At 45.9% G+C, this 26,748-nt stretch overlaps 1 long non-coding RNA gene across 3 annotated transcripts; it reads left to right on the forward strand.

The window, feature by feature from the left end:
• The first annotated feature begins 108 nt into the window (after positions 1-108).
• LOC116575017 lies at positions 109-26,548 on the forward strand. Of its 3 annotated transcripts, none has more exons than XR_004279559.1 (7): positions 109-196; positions 11,838-11,973; positions 18,067-18,176; positions 21,419-21,525; positions 22,915-23,076; positions 23,342-23,377; positions 23,734-26,548. It is a non-coding gene; the product is annotated as an uncharacterized LOC116575017 (long non-coding RNA). The 3 variants fall into 3 exon arrangements; XR_004279560.1 differs by having other exon boundaries at positions 24,030-26,548; XR_004279558.1 differs by having other exon boundaries at positions 22,915-23,377.
• The last annotated feature ends 200 nt before the right edge of the window (positions 26,549-26,748 follow it).

The raw sequence follows: 26,748 nt of genomic DNA on the forward strand, positions 1-26,748 counted from the left end.
TTGTAGATCCGGCTCCAGGCTCTCCGGGCGGGAGCGCAGCCCCTGGCATTTAAAGAGACAGACGCTTGCTCCCGGAACCCAGGTCTTTCCCACACGGCGCAGAGCCTCCGGGATCCCCGCCCCCTCCCCGCCCACCAGGTCCACGGAGCTCCGCCCAAACCACGCCCCCGCGCCGGAGCTGATTTAAATCCTGCTGGTGAGTAATCAAGGGCGGGCTTCCTGGTACCCTAATCGCCCGGGTCTGCGCTCGCATATGGGAATCCCGCTTGCCTTCTTAGAACCCGGGCTTGCTCTGGGAGGTCCTCGATGCTTGCTCAGTTCGTATTTTTCGGAGCTGATGGCTTTAAAGAGACTTTGGGAGGCTTACGCCCCCTGCCAGTGTAGAGATGAGAGAGGGAATGAGTTTTGGCGTTTGTTTTGTTCCCCCTTCGCCTCTTTCCCCCCACCCCCACCCCCCTGGAGACCTGGAGAGAGACCAATAGTCACTAGGTAGTAAACAGACGTTTGCTCTTTTCTTTTCTTTCCTAGAATGTATTTCTTACCAAAGGTCGCAGAAAAGAATTTTTTACTGGGACAGCTGGAGAAGCGTTTCAGTTTAGAGGTGCTTCTGGAACGAGTGCTGTGAAACTTTGTCCGGTGGGGGGAAAAGTTCACAGAAAGGAAACAGTATAAAACAGAACCAAGTCTTAGTTGCTGGCTTGCTTCCAAGCCCTGCGCTCTGGTTTATTACATGTCCCTGGAAGTTAGCACAAAGTAGATTTCATAACCTCTTGTTTCAAGAGTTACCAGGTCGCCTGGTAGTTAGAGGAAGCATTTGCTCTCATTGTTTTTCTTGAGAATAGGGGATGTAGGAATTATCTAATTGACCTTAAATTAGGAACAAATTTGCTGAGGCCTCTGGTGGATGTATTTCCTTGCTGACTTACAGAAGAAGTGACAGGAGAGGAGTGTTGCCTATTAACCTCACCACAAGGGGACACTTGCTCCCACCAAGCTGATTTTGCTTTTTCATTTTTTGTATTTGCCTGTGTGTGTTTTGCTTTTCCCTTTATTTTGTTCCTTACTTAAGAGGCAGGTTACCATAGTGTTGTCTTTTAAAAAACAATAGATTGGAGTGGGGGTGGAGCGTTGTTAATGGACAAGCTCAGGCATTCACTGGAACACCAGACTAATTTGTAGTGGAATTAAGAATGCAACTTAAGACCTCTTCTACCCTGTTTTCCGTCACTGTTTCTTTTAACTAAAAATTTCCAGGTAACACTATTATTTATTCAGTGTGCATACCAACCAGTGGAAACAGGAATATACTAACACTACTGCGATCCTTTTTAGTTTGAGAGGAAAAAAAAAAAAAAATCAATCTACTTACGTACTTTTGAGCCCGAACAATCAATATTGGCAGGGCTGTGATAGAAGTTAGTCCTTCAGCAAGTCCAAGATCACAGTATAAGTTAGGCCAAAAAAGAGACTTCTGTGTGCCTGCTGTGCAGACGAAATTAAAATATTTTCTAAACAGCCTCAGGCACGTGCTCTGAGGTGCTGCTGTTACCTGAATGCTGTGTGTCACCACCATGTGAGCTCATGGAGGTACCCATTTTACAGAGAGGGGTTAGGCTTACAGAGGGAATGGCGAGTCATTCCATGTCTGTTAGCTTGAGAAACCTTTGTGGGGGGTCAGTAGCAGTAGACCACTTTGCCCCAGCTGGTACTGGGTACGGTGGCTGGGGATGGGAGAAACCACAGAAGGACAGGGAGGTAGGACAGTTTGCTTCCAGCACGCTGGGACAAAGATCTAATGAGGAGGAAACAACACCTACTTGTCTAGGTGCCTGTCCCCTTGTCTTGAGGAGCTGCGTTCCGGTTATGTGATCATGGCTCAACAGCATTTCTTGAATTGAGCAGAAAGTCTCAGAGGAATCGGGTTCTGAGTCATTTTTATATCCCAATGCTTGGTAGGTAATAAGTGCTCAATAAGTGCTTGATGAAGGCTTTAGCAGTATACTGGGCCATATTGATAACCTGCCTCCTGCATAGCTTCTTCCATTAATTCCTGATTAGGGCCCCAACCTCCATCCAGTCACCTGGGGCTCTTGATCGGTCAGAGGTTATATAAGTGCTCTCAAGCATTCTTTGCTCATCTCAAATAATCGTTTAATGAATTTAAAGTTAAATTAGCTGTCAACCATCTGGAGCCTTGGGAAGTCTCAAGGTTAGATTTCCAACTTTATTTGAAAAAGGTAACTATGTAAGCCCATCAGGCCCACATTCTGTGATGGCAACAAGGAGCTAGAACTAAGCAGCCGTTGCCTTGGAAATGAGGTGTACTCCAGCTGGCCCCCGTCCCATCCTACCCACCTCAACTACCCTAGTTCCTTGGCTGGCCTGGGGAACCTCTGTGTTGGCTATCTCTGATCTCTCTGTTGGCCATTCAAGTTCTATCCTACACATTGTATCACTTGATTGTATGTAATTCAGCCCTTGGTCAAATAACACCTGGTATTATTCTTTAATTCATGTATTTAAAATGTCATTTTTAGAGAGAGCTTGATTCAAAACATATTTCTTGAAGATGTACTAGGTACCTACTTGTCTTATATACCACACATTCATTCCACAAATTCAACAGGCAGCATCCTAGGTTTTAGAGGTATTCATGTCCCCATGAGGCTCTGTGTAGTGGAGGAGACAGATAAATAAGTAGACTTCTTAGGACAGTATGACATGTCCCAAAAGAAGGGGAAGTAGAGGATGCCCAGGGGAAGTTTGCAGGCATGTGGGCACAAGTAAATTCCAAAATGCCTGCCATCAGGGGTGTTGGACTCCTGAGGGAGACACAACTCTAGATTAGTAATGACAACTGCCAGTGAGTTCTTGATTCTGTTAGTCTGTTAAGTTCAGAGAGGCCAGGTGGCAAGTGGGATGATCTCACAGGTCCCCTTGACTTTAAGCTTGTGTTCACAACCACTTTGTTTTAGGTAGAGACAAACACATTCTTTCAGATTTGGCAAATACTTGAGTTTTGATGGTTTTAGTGTCTTCCAGAGATAAAGACAAGAACACAGTAGACAAAGTCCTTTCCCTTATGGCATTTATACGTTGATAGGAGGAGGCAAGTGGCAAAGAAGTCAATGAAGAAGAATTTGTGAGAGAGACAAGAGCCATGAAGAAATTAAAATAGGGGGACGCCTGGGTGGCTCAGTTGGTTAAGTGGCTGCCTTCGGCTCAGGTCATGATCCCAGCGTCCTGGGATCGAGTCCCACATCGGGCTCCTTGCTTGGCGGGGAGCCTGTTTCTCCCTCTGCCTCTGCTGCCACTCTGCCTGCCTGTGCTCGCTCGTGCTCTCTCTCTCTGGCAAATAAATAAATAAAATCTTTAAAAAAAAAAGAAATTAAAATAGGGTAATGGGATTAACTATGGCTGGGTGGTGGGGGTGGTGGTTTGTCCTACTTTGGGTAAGATGGCCAGAGATGGACTCCTGAGAAAGAGAAACTTAAGCTAGCACTGGAATGAGCTGGCCTTGGCATTCCCTCTATATTCCCAACCAAGATGGGAAGGAATTGGGATGCTCAGGAAAAGGAAATCAGCCAGTGAATGAGGGCTTGGGATGGGAGGTGCAGTTGGAAAGGTAGGAGGCTTTGAGGTCCGAAGGTCCTCAAGCTGGCTGCCCTTGGAAAATGGACTGGAGAGGAAGCAGGTCTGGTAAAAGGCCATGCGGTAGGAGGGAAGGCATTCTGCACCAATGGAGCCTGGCAGACAAAGGAGGAAGCCCACCCCTGAAGGCACCATCCCCAAGAGCAGCCTTTCGCTAGAGACATGTTCCTTGGATTGGGATTCTCAGCCACACTGTCCCTTCATCCCCCCAACCCAGCAATGACCCAAGTGTCACATCCCACACACCTCCTTGGAGGAGACGTTCAATAAAAGCAAGCTGTGTTGAATGCCAGTTAGTCATTCTCCCAGTCTTCTGTCCAAAGCAGTGGGGAATAATCGAGAATTGACATTTCTACCTGACAGGGCACTAGCCCTGACTCTGCAGGTGCTGTCATTTGAATGGCTCACTCCAAGAATGTACAAAACAGGTGCACAAGGGCAGAATTATCTGATTAGGCAGTCTGGAACTCTGCCTGGTCCCCGGGGTTGGGCCCCAGGCTCCCCATGGCGGCAGATAGCTGAGTGAATTTGCTGGAAAACAGGTTCCTCCATACCTCCTTGTATTGGGAAACTCCCACACTTACCTGCGACTGTTCCCCACTGCTGGGGGTTTTGTTGAAACTGTAGGAGATGTGCAGTAGCAGAATGGAAACAGGTGATGTGGGCTGATATTCTGTTTGCCAGGTGCATGACCTTGGAGTCTGTCTTCTCCATTTGGCCCCCTTCCCCAGTCTCTAAAGTAGGGCTGATGATATTGCTTGTCTCACTTGTGAATCCTCCAGTGAGACGGTGTACCTGGAAGCATGCTAGAAATCCTGAAACCTGTGGAGACACCAGGCATTATTCACATAACGTGTAAGAGCCAGACGATGATTTCACTATGGGGAGGAAAAGGCCAGCCATTGGTTGTGGGCCCAGTCTTCCTAAATTTCCATACAATCCTGTTTTTTCGGTTTCCCAGATAAGCCCCCAAAGGCCTAGGGATAGGCATCCTGCCGACTGGAACAGGACAAGCTGGCTTCAAATCCAAATATGGCTGATTCCAAGTCTACTTTCCCCACTGCCTCCAGCAGGCTCAGGGGCACCAGCATATGTGTTCCAGCAGACATGGGCCAGTCACTGGACCAGGGGCTGGTGTGTCTTCTGGATGTAGAGTGACCAGCTCGTCCTGGTTTGCCTGGGACTACCCTGATTTTAGCATGCCCTGGGCCATCTGGGACAGTTGGCTGCCCTACACAGGCACTTCCCCATCACGGTCATTGACCTCTCTGGAGCATTGCTGGGGGTGGGGCGTGGAGAGGAAAGGGAAGCCAGGTGAGGCAGGTGTTTTAGCTCACAAAGGGCCCCCATCTCCAGCTGACGTGACACACACAGCAGCAACTACATACGCAGGGCCATCCAGTAAAAAAGACAGCAAATAACCTGCTTTGGGCACATATTCTTTTTTCTTTCTCTTTTTTTAATCAGATGCTTCCCAGGAGGTGAAGACTGGGCCTCTCTCTCCTCTGAGAGCTGGTGGCATGCAACTACCCTTCCCACCTTCTCAGCCTGGCTGTCTTGGGCTTTAAAACCTGCATAAAGAGTTTTGCACTTTAACTGAATTATTCCTTGACCTTCAAATTAAGGAAGGAATCACAGAGGCTGCTGAGCAGCATCCTCCCCCCCCCCCCAATTTATTTATTTGACAGAACAAGCAGAGAGAGAAGGATAGGGAGAAGCAGGCTTTCCGCTGACCAGGGAGCCCAGTGCCCCCAGGACCCTGGGATCGTGACCAGAGCTGAAGGCAGAGGCTTAACTGACTGAGCCACCCAGGTGCCCCTGCTGACTGCGATCCTTTTCCTCGGCTTCTGTATTTGACTTGCTTTTTGTCTCAGGCAGGCTGGGCCAGAGCTAGGCTGCCCTGTGGGTGGGCATGGAGAGGAGATGCCCTGAGAAGGGGTCTGGGGCTGGAACGCCCACACAAAACCATTAGCTCTCCATCCCTTCGTCCTGTGGCTAACTTGTGAGGAGCCTTTTAATCCTTTTCTGGAAGAGGACTCACCAGTGGGAAAACACGGAGGCCTGTCCCCTTCCAGATCCTTGCTGTTTCAGGAGGCCCCTGACAACATACTGTTGATGCTGAACGGGAGAGTTTGATTTGTGCTCGGGAGTCTGAGCTTGTAGCTGGGCTCCTGCATGAGCCTCATGAAAGATGCATTTCACCAGGCGGTTCCAGGGGAGAGACCGGCTTAAATTACAGCTCTATAAATCCAAATATTGGCATATCTGCAAATCCAAATGTAGAGATTTCAAAAAAAGTCTAAATTCTAAGAATCTTATTTTGCACTTCTTGTGCAAAAAAGGGGAGGGTGAGATATTTAGAGAGGAGACAGGGCTGTCAATAATGAGAAAAGCTTCAGCGCAGCAAACCCAACCTCCTTTTCTTTCCTTGGGCATTCTTCATGCTTCCAGGGAAGGAGAGCGGAGTGACGGAGGAAGACGGCATTGTTCAGCACGGCTTTCTGCAGGACAGATTGGGGGGCTATCCACCCAGGACTGGGGGCACGACACTTAACAAATCTGGTTGGTCAATTTCTGTCTGCTTTCCCCAAGCCACTTCTAGGCCTGGGGCCAAGGGAACATCATGGGGACACTTACCCCACTATAGGCTCTGCACAACCCAGCAGCCTCTAGCAATCCCAAGAGACTATGAGCCAAGCCAGGTCACTGCTTTGCTCAAAGCGCCCTTGTCGCTCCCCCGTCATTTGGGGAAGGGCCCAAATCCCTCAAATGGCCCCCAAAGCCCTGGCCTGTCTTCCATGTTACCTCTCTGACACCCCCTCACTCACACCTCCAGACAACGGGCCCCTTGCTGTTCCTCCCCTACGGTGGCCATGCTTCTCTCTCACAGCCTTAACATTTGCTATTCCTTCTGCCTAGAACACTTTTCCACCAGATAACTTCATGTTGTGCTAAGTCTTGACTCAGATGATAGCGTCCTGGTGAGCCTTCCTTGGCAACACTATTTAAAATTCCAAACGTCCTCCCATATATACTCCTTGTTCTTCTTTGCTGTTCAGTTTCTCTATCATTTATTCAACTCACTGACTACCTTTTAGGATTCTATATTATTTCATTTATTACCTTTCCTAATTAGAGTATAAGCCCTACAAAGTCAGGGATTCTTGTTTTGTTCATGGAGGTATCCCTCGCTCCTAGAACAGTGTTTGACACATTTTAGGATTATTCTTAATTTAGAGATGAGAAAATTACTTTAAAAATGTACCACATGCCTGTGGTATGCCAGGAACTATCCTAGATAGTTGAATTTCAGAGGGGTTAAGAAGTGGAGGCCGGGTTAACACAGCTAAATTCACCAAGAAATTATAGATCTGCTGTGTTCAATATGGTAGCCACTAATTTTGTGTGGCTGTTGAGCACCTGAAATGTAGCCAGTCTGAAACGAAATGTGTTGTAAATATAAAATGCACAACAATTTTACAATATGGTAGGAAAGTAAAGTATCTTACTAATTGTTTCCAAGTGATTGCACATTAAAATTATAATATCTTAGATCTTTTGGGTTAAAACATAATTTTAGAGATCCAGGACACCCACCATTAACATTACCTCACATGTTCTACTCCCTACCAACGAAGTGACCTCCTGAGAGGTGTTTGGGGACTCATAGAAGACAAGACAGTTCAAATTGACCTGATAATTCTATTTCTTTTTGTTAGTCAACAAGAGAGGTGGGGGCCTGGCTTTATGCTTCAGTCCCACTGAAGTCCCACCATTTTCCGTGGGTTGGCCGAGGTGGGTTTCTGAGTCTTTGAGCTTAAGGATTATACCTCAGATGATGAAGAATTCATGCAAGTGGTAATAAACAACTAAGATAGTAGCAGCTAACATCTGTGAAGTGCTTCCTATAAATAACACCATTCCAAGAGCTTTATGTGTATTTACTCATCTAAGCCTCACCCGTGAGCTGGGCTTTATTATCGGTATCCATAAGCATCTTGCCCGTGGCAACACAAATAGTGATTTGCAGAGTCAAGAATCAGACACGAGATAGTGCCACGGAGTAGGGGTGACCTCCAGCCACCCAGCTGGGCCAGACAGTAACCAATATGGCTGAGTTCCTTAGTCTTCATATGCCACATTCCATCTTCGCATTTATTCATGAAGCTGACTCCTCACTACCCTTCCGGCCTCATGTCCTCCCAGTTTCCCAGTTGTGCACTCTGTACGGCCCAGCTGCGCCAGTCCTTGGTTTCCTGTCCACGCCAAGCATGTGATTACCTCAGACCTTGATATGTCCATTCGCTGGGCCTGGAGTGTTCTGGAATTCCACTCTTCAGAAAGTTAAATCCTCTGTATTATTTATGCCTCCAATTAAGTCAAGTCCTCAGAGGGGGTTTTGCTAACGAGTTTATTACCCACCTTGCCCTTCCTCAGCGCATTTGTTTCCTATGAAGCATTTATTACAATAGTGATTGCATTTGCTTCTTTCATCACTGCCCGTGTCTCAAGGAGGGTGGACTGACATGTCACCGTTACATCCCCTTTGTCCTTTATAGTGTCCTACACATGGTAGAAGCTTAACAGTTATGCATGGAGTAAACAGACCCTTCTTTGGATTGGCCTGATATTCTCATTTTTGTGACTCAGGAGAAGCATTTCTTCAAAAAGTGATTTTGAGTTTCAAGTATGTGTTCCGTTCTCAAAACTAAGGTATAGAGTGGAACCAGAAAGAAGCTGGTGGAGTAAAGTGGGTCGAGGGGGGGGAACAGAAAAGGGAAAAAAAAAAAAAAAAAAAAAAGGAAGTCAGTAAGGACCTATTCAGGGGAACAGATATCAAGAAAGGATTTTGCTAAAGTTCATGGCATTGGGGGTTGATGGCCGCTTGAGTGAATGAGTGAGTTATCTGATGAGACTGTGGGAGCAAAGGTTGCGATCGACTTCTCCCTCTACACGGGGAGGACTTAACCATGGGCTAGCCCTGCCCTGGACTCTGTGGCTGAGGGTGAATGTGCACCACTGCTCATAGCACTCAGCGGCTGTGTCTGTCCGTCCTGTACCAGGCATCCTTACTGAATGCCTACTTTGTGCCATCCAGCGTTCTCACTTGCTGTGCAAAGGGGCCAAAACCTGATCCTTGCCCTCTGGATGCTCAGGCCTCCATCACACCAACCAGCATCTACTGAACAGCTTAGGAGATGTTCAGTAAGCATTTTTTAAGGAATGGATTAATGAACGCATAGAATTAAGCCTTTGTCTTAAGAACCCTAAAAGCAGTTGGAGATGCCAGAAAAGGGATATTTAGAGAATGAGCCAAAAGGATAAGTATATAAGTTATGTTTACCAAGCTTTTGCAAATTGGAGAAGCTATAATCACTCTGTACATAGCTCTTGTAGGGGAGGAAACAATTTTTCTCTGTCTTAGGTTCATTGGCTGGAGTCCTCAAATTAGACTAGAAAATGACAGATTAACAAGAGAAAAACAAATAAAAGCTTATTAATGTGTGTATCACACACATATAGAGGAGCCCTTGGTGATGAGTAGATCAAAAGTGTGGTTGCAACTTGGGCTTTTTTGCATTTTAGCAAAGTGCAGTAATTTTGTAGAGAAGTGACAAGACAAAGGCCTTTGAACTTCTAGGGAAAGCAAATTGTGGGAAGGCAAATATATGGGGAAACTAATGGTAAACTAATGGAAATTTCCTCTATGCCATCTTATCTCCAATGGTACAGGAAGTGTGGAAGGGGGGCACCTTAACAAGGGGTATTTATTTATGTTCTATCTTCAGGCAGAAGGGGAAGGACAGAGAGCTTTTCTTATATCTGCTTCTGCTCAGTAGCCTTCAACTTAAATTAATCCATGTGCCAAAGCAATGCCTTTTGGGGTAGCATATTATGCTACTCTTCACTGTGAACCAGCAGAAAGATAAAGTCTCGTCTCTTGAGATAGCAGGAGAATTCATTCTGTGCTAGGTACCTTGCTATTTGTAAACATTACCTGGTTGACCCTTCCTATAACCTCACAGGGCAGGTTCTGTTATGATTCTAATACCCATTTTACTGCTGAGGAAAGTGAAACAATAAAGTGGCAAATCAGCCAACCAACAGGATATGGACCCAGCCTCACTGGACAGAGGTCCCTGGTGCTGCAGCCACTGATTTTCCCACTGATGTGACCAACAACAGGAAGGAGCTTCTTGGCAAAGTGCAAAGGCAAAGGCAAAGTGCAGCCATTAACTGTTTCTCCTCTTCCTCCTCCTCTATGTGGGCTTCCACCAGAGCATCTAGCTCAAGGGTATCAGACCAGTCTTAGGATTCAGCACACCCATACTGATTTCAGAGACAGACAGATAGAAGATGGCCCCATAGGGAAAAGGAACCTGAACTCTCTGTATCTAGATATCCCAGGGAGAGGGAGAAAGAAACAAGCTGGGGTCCCTGACTAATTTGACAAATGAATTTTTTACTGAGGGAAGGTCTGAGTCATTAGACTTTTGGGGACATGCCAACTGTGGATTTCAGTGTGCTGTACTGAATCATTACATCCCTGTAAGCACTTAAACACGACACCAACAAAACCTGAGCATGAAGAAGTCTGCCATTTTGGTGAGGTCAGAAAGATTCCTGTTCCCACCTGGCAAATTTCCTTCACCTAGTGATTTACAAATTCCTGCCCCAAAGAGTCAAGGGCTTGATGAACATTTACCAATAATGTCCTCAGCTGCTTTCCTTCCGTTGTCCACAAACCTCAGAGGCTCTTGCCTCCTGAGTCTTTATGTAAATGAGTTACAGGCAGAATCTAACAACCCTTAACTAGGAACACTCCACCTTGACCATCTCTCCTTAGCTGGCTTTCTGCTTAACTGAAGGTTAAATAAAACCTGCCTTGTTTTATTCCTTGTTATTGAAAATCTTTCTAAACTGTGTTAGTTCACCTGTCTGCCTAAGTTTCTGCAGTGCAGCCGAATCAAAATAATTACATTTTTGCTTGATGATCAGACATCTTGCAGTGCCTTGGGGCACTGTTCTTGCCTAGTGGTTAGGATTAAAATTTCACTTTTGTTGCAGACTTTGGTGAGAAATTGGGTGCCAACTTTTCTAAGTTGAAAATAAATTAATTCAGTTTTGTGGAGAGAAATGCATCCTCTTGCCTTCCCGATGCCTAGGAGAGTGTCAGGAGCATTTTCTTGAAAATGCAGATGGAGTCAATGATTGCCTGGTATGAATTTATTTATTGCATTTCCCCCTCCCCAATGATGATTGTATCTGCTCTTTACTGATTGCCAGTGATCTTTCTAAGTGTTGTGCTAAGCCCTGTGCGTGCTTTATACCCTTGTTCACATGCGGTAGGTGGGCTTTATCCTACGAAGGAAGAAAAGGAGCCTTAGAGGGGCTGATTGAATTGGCAGAGGTTCCCAAACCAGGATGGGACAGAACAGAATTCACGTTACATGAGGCGTTTTGTGGATGGCAGCCTATGAACTGAGGCAGATGAACTGCCTCAAAACCACAAGAAAATGGAACCTATAGGAAGTGGAACAGTGGGGGTACAGATGCTCATACACCCCCTGGTCCTAGACTCCCCATTTGTGAGGGGATCAGTACAGTGTAGTAGTGTTGAGAAGTGATTTTCAAATTTTCTGTGGGGCAGGACTAGGCTGTTTGTTTTGTTTATAATTTCTAACTGCTGTGTGCAATACCTTTATAAAATAACATTGATATAAATTACTAGATGAAGTAAAAATAATAAAATGTTGTACAAACCTTAACTTTTGCTACTAGATTTGAGTTACGACATTTCTAGGAGCTCTCTCCAGATTTTTGTTCTTCCTTCTCTTTGGACAAGTAACAAGAGTAGGCAGGCCAACAGAGGCACTCCCCTTCCACTTTATAGTGCTGGGCTGGACTGCCCTCCCTTCAAGTGTGGTCTTTGACCTGGCCTCATGGGCCTCACGTGGGCCTCACTTGGGAGCCAAGCCTGTGGGAAAGGCAGGATCTCAGGCTCTTTTCTGATCTGTCAGAATCTACATCTGAACAAGGTCACCAGAAGCTTCTTGTGTGTGTTAGTGCGTAGGAAGCACTATCTTAGAATATAGGCTCTGAAGTCTGACGGCCTGTTGAATCAAGCTCTTACCTCTTACTTCTGTGTGACCCTGAACATCTCACTTAACCATTCTGTGCTTCAGGTCCCTACTTTGAACAGCGCCCCCCTCTGCTGTGAACTACCATGGGCACGGCGGGGTCATACACCTGGAGGGGTAACGGCAGAGAATTACACTCAGGGACCCTAGCCCTGAGCCCCATGGAGCCTTGTGCTGTAAGGTAAGGGATCTGTAGCTATTGTTGCTGTGGTTAATGACTTTTTTTTTTTTCCCCCACTAAGCCATCCTATTTTCTTTGAGGTCTAAGGATCCAGCCCAAGGATGTTTACTTTGATGGGCACCTATCTCTTAGCTGTCCGAAGGGCTCCCCTTCCCCTGCATGACCCACATTATTTAAATGACTGCTGAGGCCATTTAAAATCTACTTGGACAGATTCTTCACCTGACTCGGGACCATCTGTTCATACTAACTGTCTGGAACAGAGTGAGTCTGCAAAGGGCCCTCTAGGCTGGTAAGTTCTGGCCTCCCAGGATCTCCCTGTGGCTTGGTGGATCTTTCCGGTGGCCCATGGAGCCACGGCATTTCAGCTGGGAGAGAGGATACTTGCTCTGCTGTAGGTGGTGGGGTTTTTGTGGCAAACGTGACCCTGGCTGCTCTCTTTCTTTTCTTCTGTTATCTCTACAGAAGAAAACCAGGGTACCCACTGGTGAGACTAACAGTCCCATGAGCTGGGGCCAGGGAAAGGCAGCAAACAAAGTGAACAGTCAGCCAAGGAGCGTTTGCCGGAGATTTACGTGGAAACCTGCTCACAGATGCAGGGCTGCTGGATTTATAACAAGGGTGGGATAATTTGTTCTTGTGTGCAAAGATAAGGGTAAACAAATTTCATGCTGTGATGTGAGCTCCTATCTGCAGAAGTCAGGAAAGATTCCCTGCCCTGCTGCCGAATGCCGTGCTTGACAAATTACCCTCCGAGGCTTATTTCTCCGGAGTCTTCATCTAGAGGTCATGCAGGGGCCTGAGTGTGAAAGGTGGAAGGACATGCCTTGTTGCAGAGGAGGGAGACTCTTGTGTTCCTGTGCATCTGGAAGCCCAGAAATGAAAGTGCCCACAGTGCAGGCTATAGGATTTAGGAAAAAAAAAAAACCTGAGAGACCCTGGGGTGCCATTGAGTAGCTCTGTGGGCTCACAGAGGAAATATGGCTGGAAATGGATATTTCCATTTCGCCCCATGCTTGTCCTTGGTCCAGCAGAGACACAGACCCTGCCCTTTATCCTGTCAACAGCAGGTAGATAAGTTTTCTGTGTTCCCAGTGTGCCTCACCACACCTCCACAGAAGGAAGCTTTCCCTGGAGTGTGGGAACTAGCTAGGTTTCTCTGCCACCCCTTCCACTTCTCATCATCTTTGATTATCTTTGTATCCCGCATGCAGGAGCTACTCTCTATATTTGAATAATGTTTACAGAAATAGGAAAGCAAGCTAGAGCTCGGAGGGTGAACCTCTAAGAAATGTGGGAGCACCACTTAAAATCTGGCGAATGCTTATTCTGTAGTACACATTATTTAGTGTTTTGCATATATTTGTTTTATAACCCTAATTATTCTATATGTAAGTACTATTATCGCACCTTACAGGTCTTCCAGCAAGGGCTCCAGAATGAGGAAAACACAGGTCTCCTGTAGTGAACCCAGGATTAGGACTTACTACTGTTAGACATCCAAAGTCTCTTTGCCCAAGCTGATCCCAGAGTCCTGATTCCAGGGTGTGTTGCTATCCATGATCCTTTAGGGATTTCCCTGGCCCTAGGCCTGGGCCCCATTTTTCCCATCTGTAAATATGGGGAGAAACAGATTAAGATCCCATCAGTTTTTGTTAGCTAGTGTCAGGAATGCAGGAGGAGGATATGTGCCCTTAGGCAGACTGGGCTTTAAGGCTTGGGCAATGTCAAGTAAGAGTCCCCCCAGTAAACTGGATGTTGCTACACAGTCTTGGGTGTGAGAAAAGTGAACAGGGAGCCAGTCAGTACAGGGCCTTCTAGCAGCAATTCATCCCAGGGGCTGGAAGTCCAGTCTGGGACTGATGAGTGACCAGGCGGGTGTGTAACAGAGAACAGTGATCCCAAAAGATGGGCGTGGTCCTGTTTGTGTGTTTGCAGAGTAAGGCACACAAGTATTCACACTTATGCATTACATGGGTACAGTCATCAAGAGAGTGTCTGCCTGTAGCCAGAGACACAGGAGACACAGAATAAGATTTTTCTACGTTGCAGATGATATCATCCAAACTCTCTGGCTTCCCCATATAGGACTCTGAAGATCATGAAGGTCTCTTATTAATCTCCCTTTGCCCATGATTTCCATATTCTTGGTGCAGACGGTGTGTATAATATATTACATTCTGTGGAAAACAGAGAAGGTAATGTATGTGTGTGTACATGCGCATATGTACACACACACATATATATCTTACTATATATATATAGTTTTTTTTTCCACGATTTTTCCATATATAGGCTATTTCTTAAAGTTTATCCAAAAAGCTGGTAAGCATAGTTGTCTCTGGGTAGGGATCTAAGTGCCAGCAGTACAAAAGAGAATAACTTTGCATAATTTCCTCTTTTATAATATTTGAATCTTTTAATCATGGATATAGATTCTTTGTTCAAAACAGTAAACTCGGGGGCGCCTGGGTGGCTCAGTGGGTTAAAGCCTCTGCCTTCGGCTCCGGTCATGATCCCAGGGTCCTGGGATCGAGCCCCGCATCAGGCTCTCTGCTCAGCAGGGAGCCTGCTTCCTCCTCTCTCTCTGCCTGTCTCTCTGCCTCCTTGTGATCTCTGTCAAATAAATAAATAAAATCTTTAAAAAAAAAAACAATAAACTCAAACAAACAAAAAACTATGGTCAAGGGTCTGTCTTGCCCTCAGCTGTTTCTGAATTGGTTCCTCTGAGCAGATGATTATTTCTGAGTATGATTAACTCTCTGAGTATTTAGGATATGGTTAAAGGTCATTTAGGGTTCATCGAAAAGAAGGACACTGAAGGAAGGATCCTGGAAGTGAGGAGGCCAGAGATGCCCTAGGGGGTGGCAGTTCCTCTGGTCTCAGTCTGGAAAGGCCAGACCACCAGGGCCTGACTAGTGCCAGTCATTCTAGCAAAGCGGTTAAAATACAAGGAGGACCCTCCATCTTGACACCTCGCTGAAGGGGGTGTATTTAGAAGTATTGGGAGATTTGAACTAGACTCGGGGAACTTATTTTTTATATTTGAAAGTAATTTGGGTGCATATACCAGACATTTGCTGCTGGACTGAGCTGTGGCAACAGGACTGAGATGCAGACTTTGTAAAGAGAGTCAGCTGACTTTATTTAATAGCTGCCTTGAGCCAGGTTATGGGCAGGCATTTTGCAGGTCTCATTTCATTTTAAACAATCCTAAAAAGTATGATCGCATTTTATCTGTGGACCAAATGAAGACCACAGGACGCCCCAGATATCACAGCTAATACAGCAGGATCACAATATGACACCAAATTCTCTTCGAATCAAACCCTAGGCTTTACCCTAAAGAAAAGGTGGGGAGCTTATTGTCTTACTATGTTGGCAAATATTTATCATAAAGTAGCGGCTCCAAAACACTGACTACCTCAGAATCACCAGAAGGTGTTGTTCAAACACTTAGGGATAGCCCCGCCCCCAGAGCTTGGGATTGGTAGGTAGGTTTGGGGTGGGGCCTGGGAATTTGCATCTCTGACAAGTTCTCAGGTAATGCTGACTGCTTCTGATTTGGTGACTCCTCTTTGAGAACCACTGTCCTTATTAAGAGACTGGAGTCGGATCCATAGAGCTTAGCTGGTGATTTTAGGATCCAATGTGATGGGAACAGGGCAATTTCATGCTGTTTATATTTCTTGTAGTTGTTTTCTTTGAGTTTTTCTTTGGGTTTTAAAGAAATACTTTTTGAAAACATCTACTTATCTTATTTATTTTAAGGTGAAATAAATGTGTTTACATGTGAGCCAGAGAGAAAGGGGAAGCAGTGCATCTTGCATCCTATGGTATGACATGCAGAGGTGACCACAGGACTCCCCAGGGGATCAGGACTGATCAGGACTCTTCCCATCACCAGTTTCAGTTATCTTTTTTTTTTTTTTAAAGATTTTGTTTATTTATTTGACACAGAGAGAGAGATCACAAGTAGGCACAGAGGCAGGCAGAGAGAGAGGGAGGAAGCAGGCTCCCTGCTGAGCAGAGAGCCCGATGTGGGGCTTGATCCCAGGACCCTGGGATCATGACCTGAGCCAAAGGCAGAGACTTTAACCCACTGAGCCACCCAGGTGCCCCCAGTTTCAGATATCTAACCCATTTCTCCGAAGATCTAACTGAGCTATGTGAAACAGCTCACTTTAAGCAGGTGTCTTAAGACCATTTTTTTCTTTTTCTTCAACAAAATCAGGTATGGCATCTCTGTGATTCTTTTTTATTTTCTCTCTCTCTCTCTCTCTCTCTCTCTCTTTTTTTTCAAACCCACAATCTCAAAAGAGCTGCTGTGGCTCCAGTGATCACATCTGTATTCTAATAAGGAAGGTGGAAAGTGGAAGAGATGTGGTCTGCCTCCTCAATTGTCATATCCTTCTTAAAGGCTTCAGCTGTGTCACATAACCACATCTAGCTGCAAGGGAAATGGACACAGCATTTAGAGGTGATACATTGCCTCCCTACACAAAATCAAGATTTTTCAGTCAAGGAAAGAGGAGTGATTTGATATTAGGAATGCACTGAACAATCTCGCACAGCAGATTGGGGGAAATCTGGAAGACAGGTGGCTTCTGAGTGTCTTCTAAAGTTTTAGTTTAAATAAACATCTGTGTGCTTATGAGTCTGTGGATTGGCAACTCATGTGTGAGGTTCACATATGCTCCATGTGGTGTCCGCTGGGTTTAGTGTTGTATCTGTGACCTTAGCCAGCTGGCTGGGACAGCTGGGATCTTTGAGATATGTGGGTTCTTCTTTCTACATGGTTTCTTGTGCTACTGTCACCTCTTTACATGGTATCAGGAAGGTCCCAGGTACCCACAAGTTATTTATTGTGGAACAACAAACCACGCTAAAACTTGCTGAAATAAACAGCCACCCTTTCATTTGCTACTCTTTGTACCGTCATTTTCGGCTGGGCTCAACTTGATGGTTCTTCTGCTCGTTTCTGATATCCCTCATGAGGCATAACTGGGGCCAGATGATTCATGATGGTTGTGGATAGAAGGAGACATGATTTAAGTCTACCCCATGTACCTTAAACCAAGGACTTGAATGTCCACAGGTTCTCCCTATCATGTCTGCTTTTCTCTGCATGTCTTCTTCATTGCTTTAGATAAAAGCTTTCCCTGGAGCCACAAATGCCCTCAGCTCCAGAAATCACTTTTTCAGTTTCCCAGTGAAGGGAAAAAGGCCTTTTCCCTTCAGTTCTATTCTGTATGCTCCTAGAAGGAACTCTGATTGGTCTGCTTTTGGGGAGATGCCCTTCCTGTGGCTAAGTAATTAGGATATGATTATTCGCATATCCCACTAGAAGTGCATATTTGGATCAGGGTTGCAAAAGAAGCAATGTTGGAGACACTACCCTAAAAATAAAATGGTGTCTCTTCTGGAATAATGAAGATATAGTGGCCAGAAAAGAAAATGTATGGGCACAGACAACATTAGGGGCCTTTTTTTTTTTTTTTTTTTTGGCTTGTTTTAAAGATTTTATTTATTTGAGAGGGAGAGTGAGCAAGTATGAGCAGAGGAGGAACAGAGGGAGAAGGAGAAGCAGACTCCCCTCTGATCAGGCAGTCTGATGTGGGGAGATGGACGGCTCCATCCAGATCCCGGGACTCCAGCATCATGAATTGAGCTGAAGGCAGATGCTTAACTATCTGAGCTACGCAGGTGCCCCACTAGGGACATTTGAACAGAAAACCTCACAGACTCCTGTGGATGTTTTTTATTTTGTTTTGTTAGGTGACTGAGGAGGTCGATTCTATTCAGTTTCTATTGTTTTCCCAAAACTCTTAACCAATTTACACATTTCCCCTATTTTATTTGAAAAAATGCAGACTAACGTCCACTGCTAGCCCCAGTGGGAAGGTTTCTAACTGGGCGTTCTTTGTGGCAAATATACAATAGCAATTACATTGTCTTGTCACTCACCTATGCCTGAGATTGTGTTCAGATGACAATGCAGAAAAGCAAAAGAAGAAAGACCTCACTCCCTAATTGGCACATTGGTCACATCAATGAGGATCTATTTTTTTTTTCTTTCTCCAATCCCGTTAGGAATTCAAGAGTATGCTAATGGTGTTTCACATGATGGCCTGTGAATACATGGGAATGAAAATTGCTGGGATCGATTCTGCGATGTATGGCTTCTGACGGGGGCATTCCAGGTGAGTTGTCATGAAAGGTCGCCAGCATGAGTGGAGGACAAGTGTCCACTCTTGCCTTTTTAATTGGAGTGAGGGAAAGTAAAGAGAAAGTGCATGGGGTGGAGGAATGCTGGTCTTTGGGGAATGCAATCCAGTTTCCACAAATAGCAGAGATTCCTGAAAGGCTTTGAGGCAGGCTCTGTTGGGTAGCCATGGCGATGGTGATGCTGTGCTTCTTGCCTCCCTGCTGCTGGAGAGAGTGAGTTTGTTCCCCCCTTCCCAGGGACCTCAGCTGGTGCAGCCAGGGCTTATTTCAGAAACTCTCCCAGACACAACTGCTACTCGGAAGCACTCCATTAATTGGTGGAACTGGCTCCTGACTGTCTCCGTGCCCTGCAGCATTTCACAGACTTCCCTTCTGCCCAGCAAACATTTGCCAGTAATTGTAGTGTCACCACTTTTAGTTAACAGGTTCTGGTTTGCCTTCAAGGGGTTGTTGAGTTCTCTGTTGGATTCTTTGTTAGCAGTCGGGGTGTGTTTATAAGTAGGACTGCTGAGGAGTCTTGGCTGTGACTTTGGAATATGAAAACTGTCTGGCCTCACATATACCCAGTTCAAAATCTGTTCTGTCCGGTCTGTACTCCTCCACGGTCTCTCATACCCACAAGTCCTATGTAGACATTTGTGGGAGATGCCTGGGCCGAAACTGGGATTTCTCAGCCACTGCAATGGAAATGCCAAAGTGAGAAGAGTAGTATTTCAATCAGGTATGGTGCTAAGTCTATGAGAAGCCACAAGGAGACCACCTGCCTTTCTAATATAGCCATGGGCTACAGAGCAGTAGCTTGGACTGCAAAACAGTAGCTTGGACTTCAGAGCAGGGAATCAGGTCAGACTATTTAGGACATACTTGGGGTGCGGGGGTGGGGATGGGAGCTGGGGGGTTAGGCAGAGCAACGGAAGGTTTCATGTAACTGCATAGCCACAGTAGTATCTCAGGGACCCACAAGGAGGAAGGTGAGGTCTGAGATGAGTTTGTAGATAGAAAGTGGGAAGGACTGCACTCCTACTTCAGCTAGGACCCATCTAGTCTTATATGTTGAGCGACCAGCTAGGATGCAGATTTTTTTAAAAAAGTAGTGACTTTTTAGAGCACTTCTTGATTTATAGGGACAGACATTGAGCAGCAATTACAGAGTGTTCCCATGTTTCCCTTTTCCTCTTCACTCCAGGGTTTTCTCTTTTATTTTATTTTTTCTCTTTCATTTCTCTTCCTTTAGTGTAGTACATTTGTTAAAATTGATGAACTAATACTGAGTCTTTATTATTAAGGTCCATAAATTAAATTAGGGTTCATTCCTTAGACATTCCATGAGTTTTGGCAAACCCATAATGCCATGTATGCACATGACAGGGTCAGAGAGAGTAGTTTCACTGTCCTAAAAATGTCCTGTGCTTCATCTGTTCGTCCCTTCCTGAACTCCTGGACAGCTTTTACTGTCCCCACAGTTTTCCCAATGTTCTGTCATTGCAATCGTACAACATGTAGGCTTTTCAGATTGGCTTCTTTTATTAACACTTTGCACTGAAGTTTCTTCCATGTTTTTTCATGGCTTAACAGCTCATTTCTTGTTATCACGGAATAATATTCCATTGTTTGGATATACTACAGTTTGTTGGATATAGATTTTAAAAGTGGTCTTCTGGGGCACCTGGGTGGCTCAGTGGGTTAAGCCGCTGCCTTCAGCTCAGGTCATGATCCCAGGGTCCTGGGACTGAGCCCTGCATTGGGCTCTCTGCTCAGCAGGGAGCCTGCTTCCTCCTCTCTCTCTCTCTGCCTGCCCCTCTGCCTACTTGTAATGTCTGTCAAATAAAATAAATAAAATCTTAAAAAAAAAAAGTGGTCTTCTACAGAAAGCGTGTTTCAAAAATCACTGGTTTAGAAACAAACAAACAAACACTGGGTTAGAGTTTCCCGCTTTCTTTTATGAGGTAGTCAAGATGTTGGATAGGCCACCTGCCGGCACAGCACCCATGTGAACAGACGGGAGGGTGGGTCATAGTGATTGGTTCACGGAAAACCTCAATCCCTACGTACACATAAAAGACAATATTTAAAATGGCTGGTACTGGGAGAAAGAACATTGGACCAAGAATGAGCAAATGTGGTCCAGTATGAGTTGAGCATAGAGTGACAGTTTGCTTATTCACTCCTCATTCATTCATTCATTCATTCATTCAGTACTCATTTACTGAACACCTCACTGGAAGACAGCACGCTTGGTCCTGGGAATAGAATAATGAACAAAACAGATGCCACTGATGGAACTTTCAGAAGAGTCAGGCACTTGCCAAAAAGATCACACCAGTGAATGTACAGTAACATACAAAATGAAGTGTTTGAAGGAAAACACCACGACTGCTGTTGGAGAACCAGGGGTAGTTTCCTGTAGGAAGGGGCACTGGACCTGAGATCTTAGGAATAACTAGTTGGCTTGGGTGAGGGAAGAGGCTGTTAACTCTTGTGACCAGCCCCACTAACATCCTGCTTATCAGACCCTTCCATTCGATTGTCCTCTCTTTATGGCAACTTCGTGATGGAAATTCAGCCCTGTGTGGAATGACTGGGACATACAGTGGATGTAACCCTCTGACACCAACCCAAAGAGCCATCTAAGTATATCCACGCAGTGTAAGGGGGCCAAAGACAATGAAGCTTTATTTCTTGTTTGCTGTATCCTCCAGTTCTTTTTTTTTTTTTTCGTACAAAATATATTTTGGGCAGTCATGATATTCCAAACATACGAGGTATAAAATTAAATAAAAGATGGTGTCTCCCTTCACGGATGAGGCTGGTGAGTCAACACGTAGTTGCGTAACACACGCCGATGGGAACCCTCCCAGGATGTTCCGAGGGCATCCACGTGCGTTGTCCTGGAATGTGTATTGAGTGCCTGTTGTATGCTGGGCATTGTGTTGGGCCAGGGATGGAGAGATAAAGGGGGTACAGGATCTGCCTATAAGGACCTCACTTTCCAGGGCAGGATGATCTGTCAACATAATTCAGTACGCTGAGTCCCAAGATAGGCACAAGAGGTTCCAGAACTACTTGGAAGAAGGCACTGTCAAGAATTGTCACTTAAAATCTTTTTTGCTTTAGGCAGAGGAAGTAGACTTCTTCCTAATTTATGGTAAGATGATTTATGGAAATGTATATACGTAACTATTTTAGCTAAAAAAAAATTCTTTTCACTTAATCTGAGGCCTGAGATGATAAATTCCTCACGCTGCAGAGGGAGGCTCAGTGTTGAAGAATTAAATAAAGATGATGCAGCTTCCTGAGGTGGAAGACAGAAACTCTCATGCTGAGGTCAGTCCTGCTCAGATACAAGTGGCATCTTTAGTTCTGGCTATGGATTCTCCTAGGGTCTAGTGAATGAATTCAGTGTTGGGGGTGGTCAAATGTGGCCCTGATTTTCCTTTTGGACTAAACCATCAACCATTGTCTGTTCTAGTCTATTGGCCCCAATGGGATCCTCTCTTAATTCAACCAGGGCCATAAGAGAAAGGTTGATGGGGGCTCTAGAATACGATTCCCAGCCAGGATTTCAATGTGTCTGGTGTTCCCTCCCAGCCTCCCTGCACTGGCAGGTGTTTTCTGCCCCAGTATCATAGAGAGAGTCCAGTGGCAGGGACAGCAAGCCCGGTGAGGATGTCTGTTTTTTGCCCACTTTCTTTTGGGTAAGCTCTGACTGACAGCGAGGCTGACAGGGGTGCAAACCGTCTGCCCTGTGTCATTCTTCCCACCGCATGTTCCCGTGAGGACGTACAAGGCTGCGTCCCCAGGATGCCCAGTGTGCCTGCATTGTCCAGAACTATTTACTGCTCTTCCACTACAGCAGTTAAGAATGTGGGCTGGTTTTGAAATCCAGTTCTGCCACTGGATAGCTATGAGGCCTTGGACACGTGACTTTACTTAGTGTGAGGACCCGTCTATAAAATGGGTATAATCGTGGTGCCTATATCAGGATCCTGACAGGAAATAGAGGCTGCTTCACTTAAGTTAGGGTCATTCAAACAGGTTTTAGTTAGAAAAAAAAAAAAAAAAAAGGAAGCTATAAATGTATGAAAGTGGTTTAGGAAGCCACACAAGGTAGTGAGGTAACTCAGGTTCATAGCAGAGCTATGGCTACATGTAAGCCAGTAGGAAAGAGGGAAGAGACAAGGGACAGGAACTCAAAGGGGGAAGAGAGGCTTAGCAAAGACCTCTTTGAGAAAAGCCAAGAACTTAGTCTACCAGAAGTGGCCTCATAGAGAGAGGACCTGACCTTCCTTGCCTTCCTTTCTCCCAAACCCTGCTCTCCTGAGGCTGCCTGTTGGCCCAACCCAAGGAGAAGCCAGAGGGCAAGAAAGCAGGTGTTACAAGCTATAGAGACCAGCCCTCCCAGGGTCAAGGGAGCAAAGTGAAGAGGGTGGGGACAGTGGTGGAGGGGAAAGGGAAGATACCCAGCACAAACTTCACAGCATGGTAGAGCTGATTACAGAATGCAATGACCTAAGGCTTGTTGGCCTTAAGGGCATAGTTCCTGGTGCGGAGTATTTAAGGAAAGCTAACTGTGACACTTAGTATTTCTGTTTTCTGGATCAGAAGAGTTGGCAGTGTTTTAGGACTAAGTAGATGAAGCAGGGCCCAACAGGGGTTATACATGTGGTCCTCACCCATGCCCAAGTAATGATGAGTTTGTGCTTCCTTTGGCAGAAGAAGAAACCTGACTCGTTTCTCCTGTCCTGAGGAATGCTCAAGTTACTTCTTTGAACCCATCCCACCTCCTGCAACTTCTGTCATCTTTTCTTTGCCGTTTTGGGTTGCATGTGAATTGCTATTATAAAGAAAATGTGATTTAAGCTACTGATCACTAAGGTAATGGTTCTCAAAAGAATAAGGATTATTTGGGTTATTGGAGGGTCAGGAAAAGGGGACTCAATTTGCCACGAGGCAGTATATGTGGGATGTAGAGCGTGTGAAGATGACGTGAGCTCTCATCAAAGAGATTCGGAGGGATAGGTCCGTCCCCAGTCTTGGTGTTAACGGACCTCCCACATGGTTCTTCTGCCTTAGCTTTTGATGTGAGCATGAACCAGTCATGATGCCTAGATTTCTATAAATGTTGTGTCTTACTTCATAGGAATATTCCACATATTGACAGACAAGCAAAACACAGGTGAGTCCTTTTGCATGGGGAAGGGAGCCTGTCTTCCTACTGCCCAGTGCCAAAGGTCCTTAATCAAGGTGGGATTGGCACCGCAGTTCCCCCCTCTTACTGATGGTGAGAACCTAGATGAGCCGTGTCACCTCTCTAAGCCTTAGTTTCCCCATTTGTTAAGGTGGGGGCAATAATATTTTTCTTGTGAGGTTATTTGGAGTAAGTGAAAGAAAATCACACATGCAAAGGACCTGTAGGCATTCAGTGCATGGCTGTCTCCCTTGAAATCTATTTTCTGTTCTACTCTATTTTATTCTATTCTTTAATTGGTTTTTAAGGTTTTAATTTTTAATTTTATATTTCATCTTAAACAGTCATAAATGCTCCAAAAACAGGGAGTCAGAGATACTTCGCTAAGATTCTCTAACACCAACGGGAAATAGAACTATGTCCCAATCCCCCATCGATCCAGCGCCGTGGATGGACACAACGTCTCAGGTGCCCGCCTCTTCGCACCTGCTCCTGCGGAGCCTCCATCCAGAAGGCTGCCCTTCCACACTCCACACCATCAGCTCTTCTCTCTAGTTTCCCTGTGTCTGCCCTTCCCTGGAACTGTGTTCACACCCCATTCAAGACCTCAACACCCCGACACGCTCTGTTCTGCCGACAGGCTCCCTGTGAGGCTGTGCCTTCCACGCAGGCGGCACCGGGGATGCAATCCCAGCAAACATGCATCAGGCTCCTGAGTTCCGGACATGCTCTCTCACGGAATCCTCACATTCGCCCTGCGGTGCAGTGTTACCTACACTGTATGGATGAAGAAACTGAGGCACCACAATTTTCAACATTTTTACCGAAAGTCTCAAAGGTCCAAGCGGCAGAGCCAGAATCCGAACTTGGTCTGACTCGGGGGTCTCCGTTCTTCTCTGCACGAGCCGTGTTGGCCCTGGATAGAATCCCAGCCTCCGCACAGGTGTTCTGAAAGTGCTTGTTGAGTTAACGGGAACAAACACCCAGAGCTATACTTAGGAAGTTTTAACTTCATGGACTATAGACTCTTATGTGAAGGAAATGCTGATGTAATGAGTTTGCACCCATGAGGCGTAGAAGAAAGCTAGGCTTCACATGTTTTGTTTTGTTTTGAGAATGTATTTATTTATCTGAGAGAGAGCATGAAGGTGGGGGAGGAACCGAGGGACAGAGACAAGCAGGTTCTGCACTGAGCGTAGAGCCCAACAGGGGGCTCGAGGCCAGGACCCTGAGATCCTCACCTGAGCGGAAATCCAGAGTCACAAGTCCGTTGCGAACAGACTGAGCTGCCCAGGCGCCCCACGTTTAACGCTTTAAAGTCATTCTGCCATTATATATATCAGAATTTGTGTAGGATCCTTTTTCCGTTCAGATACTTTCCTAGCATGATGTGAACACACACCACCACATACTCTACACGTTCCACACACTTGGCGTTCCTAGGCAGGCACAAGCTGGGAGGGCTTGCGGGGGTAAGATTGCAACACCTCTTTCCGTGTTCTGGTAAGAAATTCCAACAGCTCTCATTTAAAACGTTCCCTTTGGTGGGAAGCGCCTCGCCACGCAGCACAGAGGAATGAGATAAGTGTTATCATGGCCGTTGGACTTGACTGTAGTTTAACCCCAAGGTCACTGGGAGGTCAGAGCTAAAGAAGGGAGGGAATGTTGGCCTCTGAGCCCGCTGAGCCTCCTGGCACGTTCACTCCCCCTGTTGGCTTTCCCAAGGAGTGCTGTGTCAGCCTGTACCAGCCCTTCTCGGGGCTGCCATTCTCCCCACAGGAAGGGAACCAACCCTGCACCGCATTCCTGAAAGCTTGGGCACCTCCCTGAATGGCCCTCACTCCTCTTTGCCCGTGCAGCCTGTCTCCAGTTCACACAAAAGACTCTTTCAGAAACTGGTTACCTAGATTTGAACTTTTCAACGAGGCTTTTTATTTTTTTTTTCCTCTAAGCTCTGCAGCTCAAATACCAGATTCTGCTGTTGCTAAGATTAAGGATTTTCTCCCTCAGCTCAGTTTCCATTGACTAGGAAAGACCAGGAGATGGATTACTGTTCTCTTGCCAAAAGCAGACAGGGTGCTTGAGCTTCTGGGGCTAACACCGGGATCCGACATTATTCAGGCCTGTGCTAATAGTCCTTAGTTACTCCTCAAGCTCTCACAAAAGTCACACGCATTTGTGTCGGTAACTAAGGCCTACGGAAACCACTCAGCCTTAAGTGCACACAGGAGAACCATGGAGTCGGAGTAAAAGGTAATTTAACATGAATATTTATATACTGTACATACTGCGTGCCATGATTCACTCAGCGTATTTTCAGTTTATGCATTTGCTTCCCATTTGCAGTCTTTATTTATTACAAAGTTAAGGCCGTTAGCGAAATAACACATCAGAGTGGGTTCTCTCCCCCGCCCACCCCCGTCTTTAAAAAATTTTCCTGCTTTCTAATCTATTTCTGGGCAAGTGTGCCAATATAGCAACAAAACCGGTCACAGCTGCCAAACCTCAGAGAGATTCACGGAGTATTGTACTGCGTGGAGTCTTTGCCAGGCCCGTACCACTGAGGGCTATGCCCGGCCACCACGTGAGCCCTGTGGCTACGGAGCTGGGGCAGCTCCTATCCATCACCTTTAGTGACAGGAATCACCCGCTGCTCTTTCAAGGTAGGGATGCAGGTACCAAGACTGCGGGAGTGCTCACTGGGTGATGGGATCTGGAGCTAAAGAAGCTTGGCTTTAGGGCTCAGCACGTCCCCTTACTAGCTCTGGGATGCCTAGCAAATGACTTTCTACATCCTTTCTACAAATCCTCCGAGTCTCCATTTTGTCTTCTCGCAAGACGAGCCCAATACACTCAGCTTGACACGTGGCAAGCTCGAAATACACATATGATCCTGACAGTAACCCAGAGGTGATGAGGAAAAGCACGGCGTAGGGGGGTTAAGTCCCTTCCTTAATGCACACACCTACTGCATTTTGGACCGAGTTGTCTGACCCGTTTAATTCATCCCAAAGCTTACAGTCTGTTCATAAACAGACACCCACTGCACTAGCTCTTGCCACTTTCTACAAGAAATATGTATTTGAAATTGGGAAAATTTGAACTTTTGGGGACCACGACCTGGATACAAATGCTAAGAATAGGTTAAAGAAAGAGGAAAAAAAAAAAAAAAGACACAGGTTGTCCTCGTGCCAGTGCCAGATGAAACGTGCTTTTTAGAAATGTCATCCTAATATTTTGATTTGCGCCTGAGCTCCGTTTCTATGGGAGCTGCGATTCCCAGCACTCCTCAGCTTCGCGGCTGCCGCCACGGTCTATCTGTAAACCAGGGAGATGCATCTCTCAATCCCAGGGGAAGA

Source organism: Mustela erminea, chromosome 16 (assembly GCF_009829155.1).
Source record: "Mustela erminea isolate mMusErm1 chromosome 16, mMusErm1.Pri, whole genome shotgun sequence".
In the NCBI taxonomy this organism is placed as follows: domain Eukaryota; kingdom Metazoa; phylum Chordata; class Mammalia; order Carnivora; family Mustelidae; genus Mustela; species Mustela erminea.